Source organism: Rhea pennata, chromosome 1, assembly GCF_028389875.1.
Source record: "Rhea pennata isolate bPtePen1 chromosome 1, bPtePen1.pri, whole genome shotgun sequence".
In the NCBI taxonomy this organism is placed as follows: Eukaryota; Metazoa; Chordata; class Aves; order Rheiformes; family Rheidae; genus Rhea; species Rhea pennata.
In genome coordinates, this window is record NC_084663.1 from 106986524 (window position 1) to 107007099 (window position 20576).

A 20576-nucleotide genomic window follows, 5' to 3' on the forward strand; every position below is an offset into this window, starting at 1 on the left:
ATACAGAGAGCTCTAAGCACTGAATTCAAAAGCCATTACATGTTGCCTACGGAAATATGAACAGAATGAGATTAAGAATAAAGGAAACCCTCAGAAATGCTAAGAGGGTACTCAGGGAATTTCTCAAGGGCAGTGAGTTCTTAGTGTAAATCAGCAGCAGTAATCTTTATGTCCACTCTTCTCTGTCTCTGTGCAGCCACACCATCAGAGCAGAGAGAAACACAGTCATGCCCCTGTGCAGCGGGGCTGGTTGCCTCTACAGGAGTAGCGTCTAAGATACCAGGTGCTGTTTTGGCTTCTAATTGTTCTAAATTTAGCAAATGACAATTAGTCTCATTTTCTACCAAATGTGCAATAACATGAATGCATAATCCTGGATAGAGATACAGAGTGGACAAAGGATCTGGAAAAGGAAAGGAAGCTTCAGCCTGATCTCAGAGCACTTTTACAGTAGTGACATTTCTTTAACTGGCTGAGAGCTGGTCTGCATTTACCCTGCTGTAGACAGAAGTTGATACAAGCCCAAAGAACTCATCAGAGATCTTGCCAGCGGGGCCACTAGGCCTGAAAGTCTACTATAATATTTTATGAGGATTGCTTATGCACTGTAGGCACATAAAGTGCTTAGTTTGTTCCAACCCCTTATGGATAGACAGGATGATAGAAAGAACAGACAGACACAGACATATATAGAAAGATACACAAGGGAGGAGTTAACAGATTTTAGTATCACTCAGTTTAAATCATCTAATGTAGACAAATTACTTCCATTGATATCTTGACACTGCTATACATTCAAATTTACTAGGATTTGTGTCCCAAAGTAGAGAAAAATAAGCTGAAGAAAAAACTACCTAACTACAAATTCAATAAAAAGAAGGAAGTAATTTTAACCAGAAAATTGTGACAGAAAAGCACTATACTTACTGTGGCTTAATCTGGAAATCAATACTGCCAGGTGCTGTATATTTCTATAAAGTTCCAAGAGCTCTGAACTTTACTTAGACTTATACCACTGACAAGGTGGAGACCAGCACTTTGTAGAAGCAAACCACTAGGGAGAACATCCAGCCAGACCACAAATAAAGATTTAGTCACTTGACAAAGAAAATTGGAACATGACAAAGATGGTTTCATCAGCACAGATAATGAAAAATCACCAGCAAAACACTGAGTTCAAGTTCTGTTGTAGAGGTGTGCGTGTGTGGATGTTGGTAAATGCGGAATTCACTGAAGGTTAAAAAAGCATTAAAAATAATTGGCAAGTATGACATCAAGTCTGAAACTTAGCAATAAGGAACATTTATGCTTGTGTTTCCTATTAGTAGAAAGTGCCAGAGGCTAAATTGGACTGACTGAAAAATAGTTTCCAGTGAAGGGGCTGGGGGGAGGGAGGGAAATTATTTTTTTGTTCTTCATTAAAGGTATAGGCAACTAAAGTAAACTGAATATGAATTAATACTGCCTACTAAAGAATTGGTAATGTATTCCTATTGAGGTGACAGTGGTGCAGAGGAACTGTCTGCTCGAATACCATAGGTAATAGAGTAAGGGTCAGTAAATCATCAGATCTTAGATTAGAAAAAAATCAATAGAACATAACCAATTTAAATAGTTGAGGTTCAGTGCTATACCTAGAAATAGATAGAAGATGTTAGTTTGTATTTTCAAAGCAGCATGAAAACTTGTATGCGGCAGGCATATCTGTGACATTAACAAATAATTTTGTGGACTGTTTTGAAAAATTAACCTCTTGGGGACTAATGAATGACAAAAGCAATTTAGGCAGATAAATGAAGAATTGTGAAGACTTTGATGAGCATTTGTCACAAGTTTTCACATGTCATGCAGTATGAGAAATGAGAAGAAAAAGAGCAAACTGAAGCAAGGGCATGTATATATGAGCCTGTCATCATAAACATGAGGATCTAAGCGTCAGCAGTAGGTGATTCCTAACAGAAAGTCAAAAAGCAAATAGCTCAACCTAGCAAGACAACTTTGACAAGTCCTTAATGGACAGAACTTTAACCAATAATCATATGTAGCAAATAAAAAGGGGTAAAACCATGGCAAAGTATCATAAATTGACAAAATTAGAAATTCTGGAATAATGATCAGTCAAGTAGGTGAACCATGAAGAATGCACAGAATTAGTATAGAACGATAAGGAAGATAAAGTTATCATTACTCTAAAAGATACTAGCAAGGGGAGAAAGATCAGCTCCATATGATTTCCATTAGGAGCATATAAATGATATTTTGACTAAAGCTGATGTGACATAGTCTTGCTGTCTGTAGCTCAGCATAGCACCCTCAGATGGTTAATATATATCATCTTTTTCCATTATGAGCGGCATCTGAAAATTAAGGAATTATTTTATGTATTGTAGGCACTATTAAGGGAATTTACTTGTAATACAGAAATCTTTTACGCTTAGGGACCTCCTGAGGTATATAGTACCCCCCTGAGTGTAGTACCTCACCTTCCACCGCTGATGCCAAGACATCCCCTCGCATTCAGCACCCTTCAGCCGTTACGTGCGTGAACACGGCACCGTCTCACCAAATATAAATGGGTGACTTTCTCAGTGGAGTTTAAAAACCCTCTTTTGTAAAAATTCAAAATTCAAACAAAATTCCAGTAACAGTTGATTTGTTTATTTTTAGAGTAGGTTTACTATATGAGATATAACCAAAGGCTGCAAAAAAGACAGTGCCTTTCAGACCTGAATAATTTACCTACTTCACCCGTAACAAATGACACATAGTCTTCTCTTTTTTTCCTGCTAGTCTTATTTCTAAATCATTCCTAAGTTTTTATTATTACTAGTTATTGCTAAATAATTATTTCAATTATTATTTGAAAAACAATTGCTGTGTGATGCAAAGCATTACATGTGCATACGGAATAATACAGATTATTCATGCTACAAGGGTCAAAGAAACCACCTATTTACCTTCAGAAATATGAGTATCTGGCCATGCACAAATAGCAGTCAGCAAAACTGTAGTTGTTTTAATACAAATAAATGTTACAAGAGGTTTATTTTTATGCTGGTTTTATATCTTCATTATATTAAATTAAAAAGAGAAAAAACAAACCCTGCCAAACAGAATTGGGCATTATTTGCTGCAAGAACACAATAGTGGAATTTTTGGAGATTTCTCTAGGGTGAAAATGGAATAATTCAAGGATGAATTATTCCATTCATCAGTGCATCAAGGAAAAAAAAAAAAAAAAAAAAAACAGAACCTTTGAATGAGGCAACAGTTAATATGGATATTTTACTTAATTTATAAGGAGCTGTTGATATTATAATATGTGACTTTTTTCCCCAAAACTAGTAAGAATAACTTTTAAACTGCTTTTACAATCTCCAGTAACTCAAAAGTTATGTGATTTAGTTGATCATTATCATGTTATTATTTAATTTCATTTTTACTACACCTTCTGCCAGTGTAACATATACTATTCCTAAAGTCTGCATAGACAGCAAGACCACCAAACAAGGTTCACCTGCTCTGAAACAAATAGAAGAAAAAGCATCAACCACCACTAGGTCTAGTTGTTTCATGACTATAGGATGTAGGCACAAAAGTAATTGCAAAGAATCAAAGAAATGTATCATGCACAATTTACCTATTTCAGCTTTCCCATGTAAATGCTACAACCACTAGAGAGCTGTGCAACTGTATTTTCAGTGTGACCCAGTCAGCATTCAGATTATTGTGAAGAAGACAAGAAGACTTAAAGAAATGCCTCAAAGTACCATAGTTTATTCTGTGGGCTGGAAAAAAAAAGAAAAAAAAAGGGGGGGGGGTGGAATTCAAGCCCTTCCTTCAGCCTGAAGAGAACCTGAACCTGGGTTGTCCAGGTGCTGGGGAATACTCCAATCACAGATTTTGCGACAAGACACGTTGGCATGAGCTCCCCTCTCTGCCATGCTTCACTGTGACCCAGGGTGGAAGGACCAGTGATGGACTGCTAGGGACAAGATAGACAGAGGAAAGGTCCAGCTCTGAACCTCAGTGTGCTGCAGAGAGGAACAACTGGGCACTGTCAAGCTTTGGGTGACCCAACGCTTTCACTGTGTCTGTGAATTTAGAGATCCTTCATGTGATGCCTCACTGAGTATGATTTTTGACAATCTTGGGCTTGATGTTAAGAGCAAAAAGCATTTGAATTAATTTGTGAAACTAGAATAATATTTTTGAAGCTTATATTGCTTTCTAAATCCTACTGAAATAAATGAGAGCTCTGGCCCTTCAAAAGTCCAACGGCTATGATGAGTTTAAGCAAATTAATTACTCAAACAAATATAAAATTAAAGTGCAAGTATTAGTCTTTGGATCAACAGTAGTGCCTGGAAGATATATTTAGAAGTACTGATAAGCCCTCCCCTTGATTTCCTCTCCCCCTATAATTTAAAGGATTTCACAAGAGTGAGCAAATACTACCATTCAGTTTTAACACTGAGATTACAAAGATTTTAATACCTGTTTGTGATAAGCGCTACAGATTTTTAGACAAGATGTGATGCAAATTCAGAGTGTGCTGTCAGGTTTCTCTTCAAATTTCCCACATAATACCTGGAAAGGGGGCTCTTCAAAGCTCTCCTCTCCATTCTGGAATATGAATCTGCACAGCATCCTGCCTAGAGAAAGAAGATACTTATTTCAAAAATAAAACAAAATAAAACACACAAAAGGAATAATTCTATTAAGACTTTCACAGACTCCCACTCCTTTTAAAACAATCAACCAAAACAAAAATAAAAAAGAGAAAATCAACAACAGCATTCCAGCAGCCCTTATGTTTAATGCTTCTTTCTTTTTTATTCAGAGCAAAAGTGAGATGAAGCAGAAATACAGAACATTCAAAGGTGAAGGAAACAAAACTTGATTTTAAAAAGCCTTGCAAAATAATTAAATATGCTTGGGATAAGAAGAGATGAATTAAAAATGATGCCAGAAGCACTCATACAAGTACATGGTGCCAAGACACTATTTACCTTTTCTGCTAATATCTGCATAAAGGAACAGTAAATTAAACTAAAAGGAAGGATGTAAAACTGATAGTGATTGTCCATTTACACAATACATAATTAGCCTTCATTCATTATACCTACTTCTATTTTCTTCCACAAAAACAGTAAATAAGGTCAAGCCACACAATATAAAAAGGCTGAGACAATATTACGTCTTTTATGAATGAACATAATTCTTCTCTATTAGGGAAAAAAGGTAATGGTGACTCAAAGGAGTTCCCATGGGGAAGAATCTTCATTGTCCACTATGTCTTTTTCCATAGTAACCTTGGAAACCAGTGAAACTGCTTACTACCCAGGAAAATACAGGCCTCAACTAGTGTGAATAGGTACAAAAATGCCTCTGTTCAAAATGCCATAGAGGGAAAAAAAAAAAAAAAAAACACTCTGGCTCTTACCTCTTAAAATCAAAAAGGACTTTTCTTCATGACCATGCATGTTCATTCCTTGAGCTACATGATTTTCATAAGCAGTATGTTGTGAAGTCAAGATAGCAGGGTAACTTACTTGCTTTCAATGCTGAAACTAGGATTATTTTGAAGTAAGACTTTGCAATAAGATTAATCTTAATATCAGCCTTGATGAAGGTCATGTATTGTGACAATTATTTAAATGAAAGTCTGTGTTTAGAGACTGAAATAATATTTTTAACTTTGAAAAAATAACTTTTAAATAAAATGTACTGGCAGAAGTTGCTTGTTCTTTAAATCCAATGTCTACAGAAAAGTTCAAAGGAATAAAATGCCTGTATGGGTCATTATGCCTCAGGTTCTAAGTGAACTGAACACGGTGTACATTTTGCTAAAATTGCCTGGTACATCGCAGCACAGCACTTGCTTTTGATACCTCTTAAGTACTGAAGTGTGCATTTGAATATTCAGGCATTTAAAAATCCTGTATGGCAGGGAGGAAAAAGAGAATGTTCTACCATTTTAGGAAGGAAATTCCTTCTTAACACTTGAAAAGAGACTTTGAGGCAAAGAGGGAAAAAACTCTCATGTTTCATATTTTTTAACTATTACTTATCAAGTAGCTTTTAAACATGGAAAGTCTTTTTTTTAAGACTTGATACTCCAAAATACAAATATTCCATGATATAACAGCAAGTATTTAATTTATTGACTATCTTCTGAGTACTAAGACATGTCAGTTGGTATCTACATAACTACTCTGCATTATGGTTTTAAACTGAGCTGAAGTGCATTGAACTAAATCACTGTCTTCTTGTCAATTTGAGTGAGATCATATTCTAAAACTCATATTCTGCAGCTGTTTATGTATGTGCATCAGACAAGCAATACAGAATTTGGCTTGCTGGGGAGAGTATAGGAAAAAAAAAAAAAAAAAAAAAAAAAAAGAAGAAGTTGACTAGGATTTTGCAGTTCAAATCCCTGAACTGCTGTTGGAACCAGACAGGAATCAGGGAATCAGATCAATCCTATTTTCAGTGTGATAGTGAACGGCAATCTCATAAGCTGATATGCTAACTCTCCCCAAATTCAATTCACTAATTTCACAGCCCTTCCTTCTTCCTATCCTAATCTGACTTATTCTTGGATCCAAAAGACAGTATCTCCACCATTTTTTCCAGCTGTGATGTTGTCGTTTACTCTCCTGCACTTCCTATGGGGCTCTTTCTTTTCTAATTATCACACTAAGTAGATCTGGCTCTCTTTCTCACAGCTTGATTACTTTTTTCATGTGTGATACCATCTGCCCAATAGGCTTTCTTATCTGGCTTAGGGAGGACTGCTATTGTAGGTTCTGCTGTGTATCCCCAGAGATCTTAATTCATGGTTTTTTCACCACTAAAAAAAAAATCCCTTCTCATTTTATAGCTGATTGCAGCAACAAGTTTTTCAGCCTCACATAGCAGGATATGTCTTTTCTACAGCATGCTCCTACAAAGCTCGCATTGAGGTTTGTTGCACAAGAATATAGCAGGTTATATCGAAGATTATCATGTGATTCAAATGCATACCTCAAAGTAGAAATAGGCATTATATACCCGCCTTGAAAGAAACATTTCCTTTATTCTATGTGCTGGCAAGGCAAGATTCTAATCTGGCACAAATCCACGTAGATCTGGTTGATTTTATAGATTTCAATAATGCAACCCTGATTATGACAGTAGGCCTAATAATTTGAAGATAATTGTTTCTGTTAGACAAATTAATAATAGAACTGCACCAAGAAATTAAATACTCAGCTGCCAGCAGGATGTGTGGGTGCCTGGGGCTGAATGGAGATGAGCTTGTATAATTCTATATTCCTTCCGGAAGGAGGGGTCTTCTCTTTGTGTGCAACAATGCCTGTGGCTTAACAGCCAGAATATCACTTTCTAATTCATTTATTATTCAATTCATTGATTAATCATTTCTTTGCATTCAGTGATACAGAATACCCTACAGAAGTAAACTGAGAAAACGTTTGCCAACGCACACAAAAAGAACTTTCCAGTACCACTGTTACTGTATTAGTAGAATTGTGTACAAACTAAATAGACAATTAAAGCAGAATGAATTTAAATGGAAAAGAGCTTGTTCAGGAAATTCTGCTTTTGGAAGGGATTTTTAATGTTTGATTGGCAATAACTATTGATCTTGTGAAGAAAATTCTAATCAATACTTGAAGGTAAAGCAAAATACAATTCAGTCCACTACAGAAAACAGGGAGAAAAAAGAGAAAGAGGGAATGCCCCTACTTTCTAGGATGCTAACCTCAAAGACTATAACTTAGACTATTTGTCATACTTTTCCTCAGGCTGCATGAAATTGTGCCCTTAGATATCCTGCCAAAGTCCTTCCTTATTTCTAGAGGGCCAGAATTTCACTCATCTTATGTCATTATTTGAGCTGTTTAAATCTATGCTATAAATGTTCCAGGCTACCATCTAGCTTCATATTGTTAAACCCTAGGCTTTCTCCTCCCTAATCCTCTTCTAATAATGTTGTTATTACACCATAAAATCTACTAGACAAAACACCAGATTAAAATGTAACTTTGCTGTGTTTACCTCAGCAAGAGGGAAACTGGGTAAATCCAGTTGTTAGGGCATATCAAAACATATAGGCAATGAAATAGTACTACTTAGAAAAATGCCTATTTATCACACCAATGGACAAGCAGCAAAAGAAGATTTATGAAAGCCTTCCCAGCAGGTCTGATGGATGAGACAAGGCATCTATAATTGCTCAAATTTCAGCTGTGTGGCATATGTCTAGCCAGAGCTTGCTCTGATTAAAATCATAACACAGGTTAAGATTAATTTCTTGCCTTGGATGCATTGAATCATCAGCTTCTTGTGGAGATTGATGTTTTCATGTTTAAAGAAAGCCATTTGCCATGCTTACTCCAGAGTTTAAGCCAAGCTTGTCTTGTGTTCATTGCTATTTTCACCCAAGTCAGGCAACCTGAGTAAGTCATACCTATGGGCAGACAGAATGATCTGTTGGTCCAGTCAGGTCCAAACTGGGCTAGTGCAGGAATGGCACAAGACTTTGATGAAGCTACCTATTCCTTTTCATTTTGACTCACCTTAAGTGGAAACACAGTTGTAGTGCTGCCACCAGAGTGCAAGACTCTCTGACCTGAAATATGCTCCACTGCTCTTCACAATTATTCTGCTTTCTGCACAATAGCAGTTCAAGTAATACACAGGGTATTTGGATATGGTCACAAACACATTAATTGTAGTGGTAAGCCTTTTTTCAAAAATCAATACTGTTTCAGTAGTCCTTCTATATTAAGCTGAATGCAATCCAACAGGAGTCAGTAAATTTGTTATTCATTAATTCCATTGTCAAAGATCCCATACATATCTCCATTTTCATTACCATTGCTTTATTTGATATCGCTGTGGATATGGAATAGCTTCTCATGACTATTCTTGTATACTCCACTGAATTGTTTGACTTTTCATCCAGGTTTCTTAAGAGATTAGTGTCTGACACAATTCAGTATCCATTATCTGTAGGTGAGTTTGGGCACATGTGAAAGACATTCCTACGCTTAACTTTGACTGAAGAAACTTCTTAATCATTGGGAGAACTACCCCATAAATAGGACATCTGGAAAGATATAATGTTTATTATATCTATTTCTTTAGACCGAAAGACCGACCATCTAGATGCATCTTACAGTATGGTCAGGTCCAACCCATTCTTGAATTTAAGCATGATTACGCAAAAATATTCCATCCAGTGAGGGGGAAAAAAACCAACATTTTCTCCTGTCACATCAGGAAGATAAGATTGCCTTTAAAACACATAAACGTTATAGATTGGGAAGACTGTGATAGGTAGAGATAAAATAAAATTATAAGGAAAGTGTATGACACTTTCTAGCTTAAAAAATGGAGAAGTAGCTTGAAAAATGGAGAAGAGATAACAGCCAGGTTGCTAGCTTCCACAGGATAGTATGGTTCAAATGACACTGAATTTCTGAACAGAATTTTAAAAAAGAGATGGAGAAAGGGAGGGAAAAAAAGATAATATGGGGAAATGGTATGTTAATAAAAGAAAGAATAGAAATAAATGCTAGTTTCTTACAATATTTAATATCAACACTGCTTTGTAAGGTAGAAAGAAGGTTTTTCTAAGAATCTTTTATTTTAAAAGCACTTATATTTTACAAAATGATAGAAGAATATATGATAGTAGCATGAAGAATAAAAGACGGTGTTTGTTCTTTTTTCTACAGTTTTCTGTCTAGTTAGGCTATGAAATATAGCTTTAGTCCAAGTTCTCCTTCCTTCATTTGGCACACAAAAAAAATCAGAAATAATGACAGCTGTAGATCAAGTGTCTGTTTCCTAACAATTACTTTTTAAAATACAAGATTTTATATTCTTAATTGCCTTCCTGAACCTCATGATATGGTTTATACACAGAAGCAATAAGCACCTACTCCAGATAAGAGAAGGGCCAGATAGAAATATTTCTTATTATTGAAGAAAGCAAAGCTTGCTAGAAGATGCAGGCATGGTATCCTCAATGCAGAACAGTTACTTCAGGGTGTAAGATCTCAGAGCATTTTCAGAAGAAAATGTGAAGTCAGGAGCTTTTGAACTTATAATTTGATGTATTTTGTTTAGGTCCTTTCCTAGACCAAAGAAAGATGGTCAGCTTTATGATTGAGTTTTACAGAAGTACCTGAAATATTGAGTTATTAAACACAAACCATCAGTTAAAATATTTCTAATGATCTTAATGAAAATGAATGCGAAAGGCAAGAATAATCAAAGACATTATAACTTCCTGACATGTATTTCTTATATACTTAAAACTAAAAATTTTACCACAATTGTTTTCACTGGAAGAAATTAAATGCTGAACTTTGTATTCTATTTTTAAAATATTTTTGTAATTTTAGTGTTTTTTCGGGACAGTTAATGAGCTGTCTAGTCTGAAGGAGTCCCAGGATCAGATTTCAAACAACACTAAAGTCCAAAAGATACGTGAGGCACTACATTAATGACTTAGATCCTAAAGTCCTAATCAGTGCTTCACTAACATGGAAACTATCTGAAACTTAATAAGCCTTCCTTATGCAGATCAATATTCCCTGCACTAACACAACCTGAATATTCAGGTGTCTATTTCTAATAATCAAGATTCAGAAATGAGGCAGCTCCTCAGAAGCTAAGTATTTTTCAATAAGCAACCTCTTAGTGAACTCAGAGCACTTCACATATATCAAAAATGTTATCAAATGTATCATAAAAATAGGCTAGACACTAAAAGTAGAAGTTCATGGATTAGGTAAAAAATTTTTATGGGGAATGAAAAATCCACATTCACTGCATATTACCTACAATGCTTGAACTGCAAGGCAGGAACTCACCAGGCAGCACTTGATCCCAAAGTTAGAGTGTAGTCTAGAAAGCAGGACTTCCCTCTTACCCCATTAAAGATTTTTTTAAGAATTTTTTTTTAAGATTTTTTTAACTTTTTCCAAATAAAATTATTTTAATGACCATATCTGTACCAGGAAAAGTTTGTCACTCGAATTTGTCCCTATTTTATTCCTAATTTTCTCAAGGAAATCTAAGAATTCTAAGATTTCTAAGAATAAGGTCATTCATGATTTTGCTTTGGTGATTTTTGCAGCAAGTTTCATCCAGCCTCAATAATTTGAAATAATCAATCTTTTCCTATGCCAAGCATTGCTGAAGCTGCATGTAAAAAAACATTTCTACCAATGTCATAAACCAAACACATTTCACTCTCTCATTGTGGTATTCTGGTGTAGTTATGGCTGAACTTTTAAAATCTTTTAAAATCTGAATGAGAGTCTGGAACACAGACCAGAACTCTGGAGTTCTGGTCTTCTCTGTAAGGTCACAGTCTTCCTTCCAGGTGGAAGCCTTGCTTTATTAACATGAGACATAAGAAAATATTTCCCTGGCAAGCACAGAACAGAACTGCTGTCATCCAAGAACTTTTCTGAGAACAAAAATATTTTTAAAAGTTAGAAAGAAAAAATGCATAATGTTTTTATTCTATTTTTGGACCATATTTGAGTAGATTGTGAAAAATAATAATAATAATGCTGTTCCTGCAGTGTATGGACTAAATGGAGGACTGATTGCTACTAAGTTTTCTTCAAAGTACTCTGTATATTGGAGGCATTTTGTTCACATAACGGGGTCACTTGCCAGAATCTTCATTGCGCCCAAATGGTATATATACAATGCTACCATAGAAATGCAACAGCACCACAGAGAGCGCCATATAATCATGTGTGTATCTTGAATGAAGACACACATAACTATGCATGAGAAACGGGCATGCTGGGATTACTTCTTAAAAATATGATGGGAGTGCAACGAAAATTGCTATTCATGATCTCCGCAGTGTTTACAGTGACTTCTTCCAAAGCAGAGCACGAAGGGGACACATAAGAAAACCTTTAATAAGATTCTATACAGGGGCTAAGTACAGGTAATGCAGGAAAACAGGAAAAAACAAGAATACGTAAATAGAAAAAAATATGAGACTGGATGAAAAAAGAGAAAATTGAAAGAATGAAGAATTGTAAGAGTAGAGAAGTGAAAGAGAACATAAACAAGAACTGAAGGCAGAGCAGAGTATGACAAAATCAAGGGCAACGGAAAAGGTAGATAATTAGACTAGAATGGGAAACAAAAATATGAGGAAGTGCAGGAAAGTGAGCACAAAGAGGAAGAACAGAGTTCAGAAGAGCAAACAGAAAATCCATAGGAGAAAATGAGGTAGTGGAGAAAAAAATAACCAAGGAGGAAATGCCAAGACTTAAAAGACTTGTAGCAGAGAGTTATTAAAGAAGTTACATATGCCCTTCTTTGAAGGCATAAAATATAGGTATATTTATTTTTTCTTAATGTTTCTAACAAATAATATTACTCACTGTATCATTTTTCAAAGTTCACTCATGTTAAAACCATAATATCCAGAGCTTTTAAAATTTAATTAACCTTTTTATGACTGAAAAATGAGCCCCCATATCTTACAAAATAGCTATCCATGACCTTTAATTCCACTATATTTCTAAAAATGGAGACCTGAAATTAAAATTCTAAATCTATGTACATTCAGGTACTGGGAACCTGGCTGGCTTTCCAGATGCTCTAAGGACAAATTGACAAATTGACAAATCAAATTAATTTTTTGATTGTTTATTTACATATTTAATATGGTGGATAGGGCACCTCTCTCTCTCTCCTTTTTTTTTTTTTTTTTTTTTCCCCTAATGTTCAGCCCTAAACCTAATATGGATGGTTCTGAGTGAGAACAAAAGAACACACAAATTTTTATATAAATAAATGAACCTGGCTTCTTAAACGTTGTTATTAAACCTTAGTCTTTCCCAGAGTCACAGGATCAGTAAGGTTGGAAGGGACTGCTGGCAATCATCTAGCCCAACCTCCCAAAGATTTCCTGGTACTGGTTCCACTGGGGCTTGAACCCAGGACCTTCAGCATGTAAAGCAGATGTGATAACCACTACACTATCCTTCTTTTTACAATTTATATCTTAAACAATTTCATCTACTTTTACACCTAGGAAATGATATGATAATGAGAATTTTTTAAAATTTTCATTTTATAAATTGCCAACAGTTCTGGGGGGAAAAGAGAAAGCTACTGGTAGTCTGCTTTTAAGTTTGATGAGATTTTGAGGGTTTTAGGTTTGCTTTCTTTTACAATGAAGATTTTTTTCAGTCCTTGCTGTTTTTACCTTTTATATGTGCATCATGAAGAAATACAGTATCATAAGAAGATATTTTTAAATGGTGAAAGTAACCTGAAATAGTAGATTACATAAATTTTAAAATATTTTTAAATAGATGCAAGAATGAAATTAGCAAGCAGCAATTTACATTATTTTACTTAATACACTCTATTTACTTAGAAAAGAAAGAAAATAGGAAATTAAATACCTACCTGAGTTCAAAAAAATATTGATGACCCCTCACTCCCTTATAGTATTTTGACAATAAGATATTTCTGCTGCCTTGTCATGATTTATTTGTGTTTTGGTATAACACAGTATGGAATCAAGTCTAGAACATCAGAGACTGAAAAATTCAGGATTAAAATATATATACCTGAAGGCCTGACAAATGATAAATTAAACGGGGAACCAATCTGTTAACTTTTCCCATGTTATACTCGGGGACAAATCTCTGAGGGCGCTCCCACTGTTGTCAAAGTTTCATTAAGACACAGCATCCCTTTCTAGGGCTCCTCAAGTGCCAGCTTGATGGATGTGCGCTAAACAATATGCTCTGGGCTCTGAAGGGTGTTCGACTACCTACTGCACAGCTGTCAGGTGTTTGCAACTCGAGCAGTTAAACAACAAAGGCCATGTGAATACTGAATAAAAATACGGAGTAAACAAAGGCATACGGGCTGTGAAAGAAAAACAACACCTGGGGAAGTCCATAAGTCTGCAGAATTAAGGTTGCTGTAGAGAGGAATTAATTTTCTATTATTTCCACTATGCTCTTAAGACATTCAAAAAAGAGTTTCAACTATGACTTTTTTAAAATTTATACAGTTTTCCAAAAATGGTGTTCATTTGCAGTCCAGTCCTAATACTCAGAAATGTGAATTGACTATTGTTCAATGTTTATCTTGTTATACTTGTTATGAAAAAAACAAATATATGCAATAGAAAAGTGACAAAACATTAAGTGTAAATGGCAAGTAATTTTCCATAGTGTCAAGTATGAAAATAAAGTACATCATAAAAAAAATCAGTCTGCAAATACATAAATCTTTTTGTAATGTTAATTATCTTACCAGTAACACAGCCTCTCTAATTGCCCAGGAGAATATACTGGTAGGGAAGGTTTAACCTTCTGCTTATATAACCAAACATGTCATAGCAATATTCTTTTTTTCATATCTATTATTTTAATGTTTATAAACAAAAACTCATTTGTTTATTTAAAGGATGTGGTTACATTATTAAATGGTGAATGAAGAGCCTTAAGAAAATACAGTGCATCAGTAATACAATTGTTACTTCAGTTCCCCATGAATAAAATTCATTGCAATGCATAAATTAATTTGTAACCACCGTGATCAATGACATTCCAAGGAAATCACAAATATACTGGGTAGAATTAACAACTTTAGAACATATAGTAATTAAGTTAGCAGCCTTGTTATTCAATTAAAATGTCAGTGGAAGGAAATGATGTGAATATTTACTCTATATGCAATTATTAAAAAAGCACTTAATGGTCTTAAGTTTTACTACTAACAACCCATAATATTACAATTTACTCAAAGTGTATATTTTAAAAACAAGTTATTTTAATGATGAATTTGCACATTCTACTGAAAGCAGACTTTAAACTTTTATATATCCATATAATATAATAAAAAGACTGTTTACAGAACACACTTCTGGTAATCTGTGCAAAGAAAACTATGTTAATTAGTGCCATACAAACTGTGCCTAATTTATTGGTTTATTTACATGAAAGTATTTAAAACCAGCACATGTAGATACACATTTATACATTTCTACTCTTGGGGAAGTTAAGTACAATGATGACCTTGCTGAAAGATGAAATGCTGATTTCCACAGAATTCAAATGAAATATTCAGACTTTCAAGAACAGGGGACACAGGCTGGAAGAGACCTTCTGCCACAAGAGGATTCATATCTGAGGCAGTTAAGCTCCCTGCTCCTATTTTTCTTTCCTGTTTCAGTGCTCATAGGGTTTGAAGCCTTCTTTTAATTTCCAGCATAAATACATATATACTGCTGTTATCTCTCTGTGTCCTCAGACAAGTGTTACCTTTTAGCTAAGCAGAATTTCTTCCTTCCCCATGCTTGCTTTTTACACGTTTAAACATAGCTTTTATTTTGCTAAGTCCTTTCATTGCCCTTATAAGCAAAGCTCCCCACTTTCTCAGTCGTTCTGTTCTTAATCTTCCTGAACACAGGCAACAAGAATTGCGCACACTGCTGCAAGTGATATCTCTTCTGTTTCCTGAATGAAAGAGCAAGAATGTCCTATCTGTGCTGGAAACAGCTCACTCCCTGAGTCTCTCCCATAACGTCAATCCTATCTGAGGAAAACAACCTCCCCTTGCTGCCAGTGGCTTCAATTCAGAGATAGGAATCTCTGCTGAAGATCTCAAAACAATCCCAATGCCCTCAGAAGGGTTTTTTACCAGCCCCTGAATCCTGTGCTCCAACCGTGAGTCTCTTTTTCCTATCAGCATCACTTTTGTCTTCTTGAAATTGGCCCATCAAGCATGCGACTCATTCTTCTGTGTACAGGATTTTACCCCTACAACCCAATACTCTGCTGCTGGCACAGCTGCCCCACCTTTGGTAAATGTCTGGCTGCTAATTCTCTGCTTCTTGCCTTCAATATTTCTCATATCATTCTAATTCCTTTGATCATATGTGACTTACTATGTATTCAGTTGTCAAGATATTCCAATTAAAATCAGGTTTCCAAAAGTTAGCTAAATGTTTTATTTGCCTTATTTCCTTATTCCTCATTTATGATGGAATGTTATTCCTCATTTATGATGGATGTTCTCTGATGCTACACCAAGCGTTCCAACTTTAGTACAAAGCCAACAAAGTTGATGGGATGTTTGTCTACATTTTATTATCTTCTGATCTGGAGTCATTTTTGGAACATCTGTTCATCTTGTAAGCTTTACTCTTTTACATGAGAGAAAACAAAGCTACACACAAGAACTCTGTTCTTAAACAATTACATTTTAAAATATTTTTTCAAATGCTTCTACTTCTACACAAAGTGTTACTGAAGAATTCTGAGTTTAGCAAAATTGGCCACAGTTATTCACATGAAGTAACATAAAATATGACTGGTTGTACCATAAGTTATAAACTTATAACTAAATAAAATAAAAACAAACTTTGAAAATTTTTGAAAGTCTTAGAGCAAAAGAATCCATACTCTCCATTTATACACATATAGGTATATTTGTGTACCTGTGTGTATGTATATTCCAAATATTTATACATATGACTTGAATTTGACTCAGAAGCTTTTAGATTTGCTATTTCCTCACACTGTTATCAGTTAAAAAAAAGCTTCTGATTTGCAAGTTGAAATTATCATCACAATATATCAAAAAGATATATTTTTAACTACCTAAGGGATTGATATCTGTATCAGTCTAGTTACTGAAAATAAAATTAGAAATAAACCTAAAGCTTATATAGCTCACCAGAACCCACTAAAACTAACCACTCATTAGTAAATATTTACTGGGAGGAGCCATATTTCCCCCAAGAAATCAACTTGCAACACCTATATTTGCGATTGAGCTTTGAAGCCTGTAGAACAACATGATGTTTGATGAGGTGGAGGTGGCAGAGAGGAGGAATCTCCCTAGCCAGTGCAAAGCAGCAATGTTTCAGCCAGTGCTATCCAAAATTCAGTACCGGGCACCCTAAGCACTGGCTGCAAATCGTGCCGCAGCGGACAGATTCACTTGCTGGTATGGCAGGAGCATGGATAGGGACGCCACCACCTCCTCCAGCCTTGCCTGATGCCCGCTCACTGGGAAGGTGACTCTGGTTGTAGAGACGGCAACAAGGAAACTCTCTGTATAAATAAAACCGTTCACTTCCCGAGCAGGCACTCAAACCACCACGAAATTAAATAAAGACTACTTTACATGTATAAGGTATGTGTATGTGTGCATGTGTGATCACTCCCACCAGTTTCTTTACCAGTGGTCTCATTTTAAAGCGAAATAATGTATCAGCTGACAACTGTGGATATCAAATGGGGAGAGCTGCAAATTGGTCTTGGTCCAGGTGCCCATGAGAGACAGGTAAGTACATTTATGCCCCCCCCCTTTTCTTGTTTTCTTTTTTTCTTTTTTCTTTTTTTTTTTTCTTTTCCCACCTTATGGGGTAGCAGGGCTAGGTCATATGGACAAAACAACAGCTCTTACTGGCTCTGGCTGGAGGACCTGTCTTCTCTGTGTCCCATGTCCAGTAGTGAGCAGCAGATGTTCCTTCGGGTGCCACCTGACCGTGGCGTCCCGGACCTGGTGATTGACCTACCTGGCACGCGTCTGTCCAGCCGCCATCCTCGGCTCCATTGCTTAGGCACTTAATCCTGGACTTCAGGTACAGTTCAGGCCAAGTACCTGAGAGTAAGATTTTGTAGCTTGTAGATGTCTGAATCTTTAATTGTCTCTAGCCGCAGGATGTAAGTGACAGGATATATTTTACCCTTAACGAGTTTTCACATACAAAAATGATCTATGCTTCATGAAACAGCCTCTTCCTCATAAAAGAAAAAAAGCTGCAGGGCAAAAAATGTTCTACTTTTATGAGAACCTACAAAGTGCGATATTCTGCAGGTGATAATTTTTTGGCAGAACTGCAGCCACTGCATACCCTGCAGAAAAAACTCCCTAGCCAATGCTCATGCTTTTTACTATGCAAATGAAAATCTGTTTTGCCTTCTTTTTCCTTAACTGTAGATACATATTTAAATATGTTTTATCTCTACCTCTGAAATTCTCCAGCACTATGCTTTTTGAAGGTATCTTCATCTACCAGTAGAAAAATGAGTGCCATGCATCCCATCATATTGTAAAGGAGACCTACATTTCCTCTGTAATTTTCCTGGCGGGAAGGATGGTTAATAGCATTGGTATCAGAATTATGCCCATCTATCTATCTTAATGATTAGTTACCACAAAAAAAAAAAAAAAAAAAAAAAAAAAAAAAAAAAAAAAAAAAGTTTGTAAGCTGAATTATAACTAGCCTTTCCCTTCTGTATTTCCATTTCAACATAAGTGTAAGCATAATAGTTCTGATTTGTAAGACAGTTGTGACATTTGTCCATGTCTCTTCTAGTGTTTATTTTCAACTCTTTACATTTAATGTAAAATAGTGGAATTAAATACAGTAAACCATGTTTTGAAGGACCATTCTCCCAGCATTCTGAACACATAATATGAATCATTTGCAGTATTTTACAGTTCAGTAACAGATAAAGAGTAATAAAAAACTGATAAGAAAGCTAGGAACCCTTGGAATATTTTGTTTCAGCTGTAATCTTATTACAGTCCATCAAGGTGCTTTTGGCAGATTGATGTTATTGAGTTTTAAAGAAGTGACATTCTTACCCAGTCAGTAACATTTGCTTAATTCATGCCAGCAGATTTTTCTGCCTTCTTAAACAGGGAGGAAAGTTTAATTTAAGCCCTGAATAAGGTATGTGAAACAAAACACACTGCTGTTTGAGTATGCTTCAGGGAATTACAACATCTAAATCATGATACAAATAGGATCACGTCCACTGGTTATAAAAAAGAAAAGTTACCTTCTGAAACAAAAGTGGGAAGAAAAGGAGAAGAAATTGCCCTGATAATTATTTTCTTTTTGAACTCAGAAATCAGCTTTAGTGTCTTGGACAAGAACTAGCAGCTCAATCCAAAGGATAGTCCAGGGCAGTTTTTGGTGTCATGGACACTTTTGTTTCAAGTTCTACAATGCTCTGTATGGAAATCAAACTCTCTCTCTCTCTCTCTATATATATATATATATATGTATATATGTATGAAAAAAAAAGGAGAAGAAAAGAAACAATAATAGCTGTTCTAACAAAACTATCTAGAAAAATACGGTAAATTACCTTAAAATTTTACTATCGCTTCCTTCTCCAGGATAAAAAATGTGAGTTTTTTTTTTTTTGTTTGTTTTTTTTTTGTTTTTTTACAAATAATGTTTAATTTTTTATTGTATTTTGCAGGGTATTTTAATAAGACCCTAGCAACAGTGGATTTGAAGGCAAATGGTAACATAAGGCTCCTTCTGTTTTTCTTTAGATGAGCCCTTCCTCAAGACTGATTCTCAGTGGCTGTAAACCACAATCAATTTGCCTTGAACACATGTTACAAGTGATAACATAAGGAACCTTGTAAATGGGAGAGAATAATGAGTGAATGCAATTGGAACATAAGACTTCTTTTTAGAATATTTTTGTATAAGAAAAGAAAAGAAAGTCAGGAAATTCATCTTTTAATGTTAGAAAGCTGAATGAAGTTTTGCTATTAATTTTGCTTCAAATTTTATCTGAGACAGAGCACCCTTTAAAATAAACATTTACTTAATTACTGGTTAATCTTAGAAAATAGTCAATAAAATATTTACTGAAAGAATATGTGTATTTTGGAAAGAGAAATACAAAAACAAGTGGACTTATTCTGTACTTACACTGTTGTAATCAATAACAATCTCATTTGGCAAATACCAGCATTAAGAGAAGATGAAAATTTCTTTTATATATTAAATAAATTTATAAATAAACTTAAAAATACATAAAAAACCCCAAAATTATAGATAAATACATAAATATATAAAAATTTCTCCCTGAGAGACTTAAACCTGTTCTCCCATCTCTTTTTCTACAAGTAGGTGATTAAGATCTGTGTTATCATAATTAGCATAAAGTTTGCTCCCAAAGTATTGAGTCTTGAGAGTAAATGCAGTAGTGTTCATAGTAAAAATATACAGATTCAAGGTCCTTTTACACTTACGCCCACACATACACACGCATGCACACACATGCATACATACATATACGTAAATAAAAAACATATATGGCATTTAAAGCCACATTCCTATCAGAAGGAAGGTTGGTTTAGGTATTACCACTAGAATAGCTTCTTTTTAGTCCTGAACTCACTGTCTCAAGAGTCAGAGGCAACCTGGCTTGCTTTGGGACCAGGAGCAAATGCCAGAGACCCTCTGAACCAAAGACTAATCCAAAATCTTGCTTTGCAATGGCCCGCAAATAGCCCATAAAAAATTCTCTCTGATTTTTTTCCTTTACTGTTAAATTACAACAAACATAAAAGTTAATAGGAGCTATATCTAAGCTATGTTACTGTGAGAATATCTTCACCCTCAGCCTGTTCATCTCAGAGACCTTCTTACTGTAGAGCCAGATGGGTTTCCTACAAGGGGGAAAGAGCAAAACAGCACTGCTTTTCTGTGCCAGCCTCCTATAGCTCTT

At 35.2% G+C, this 20576-nt stretch overlaps 1 non-coding gene across 1 annotated transcript; it reads right to left on the reverse strand.

Moving 5' to 3' along the window:
* Window positions 1-12974: 12974 nt before the first annotated feature.
* TRNAV-UAC (transfer RNA valine (anticodon UAC)) lies at window positions 12975-13043 on the reverse strand. Its single transcript has one exon. It is a non-coding gene; the product is annotated as a tRNA-Val (tRNA).
* Between the last annotated feature and the right edge of the window lie 7533 nt (window positions 13044-20576).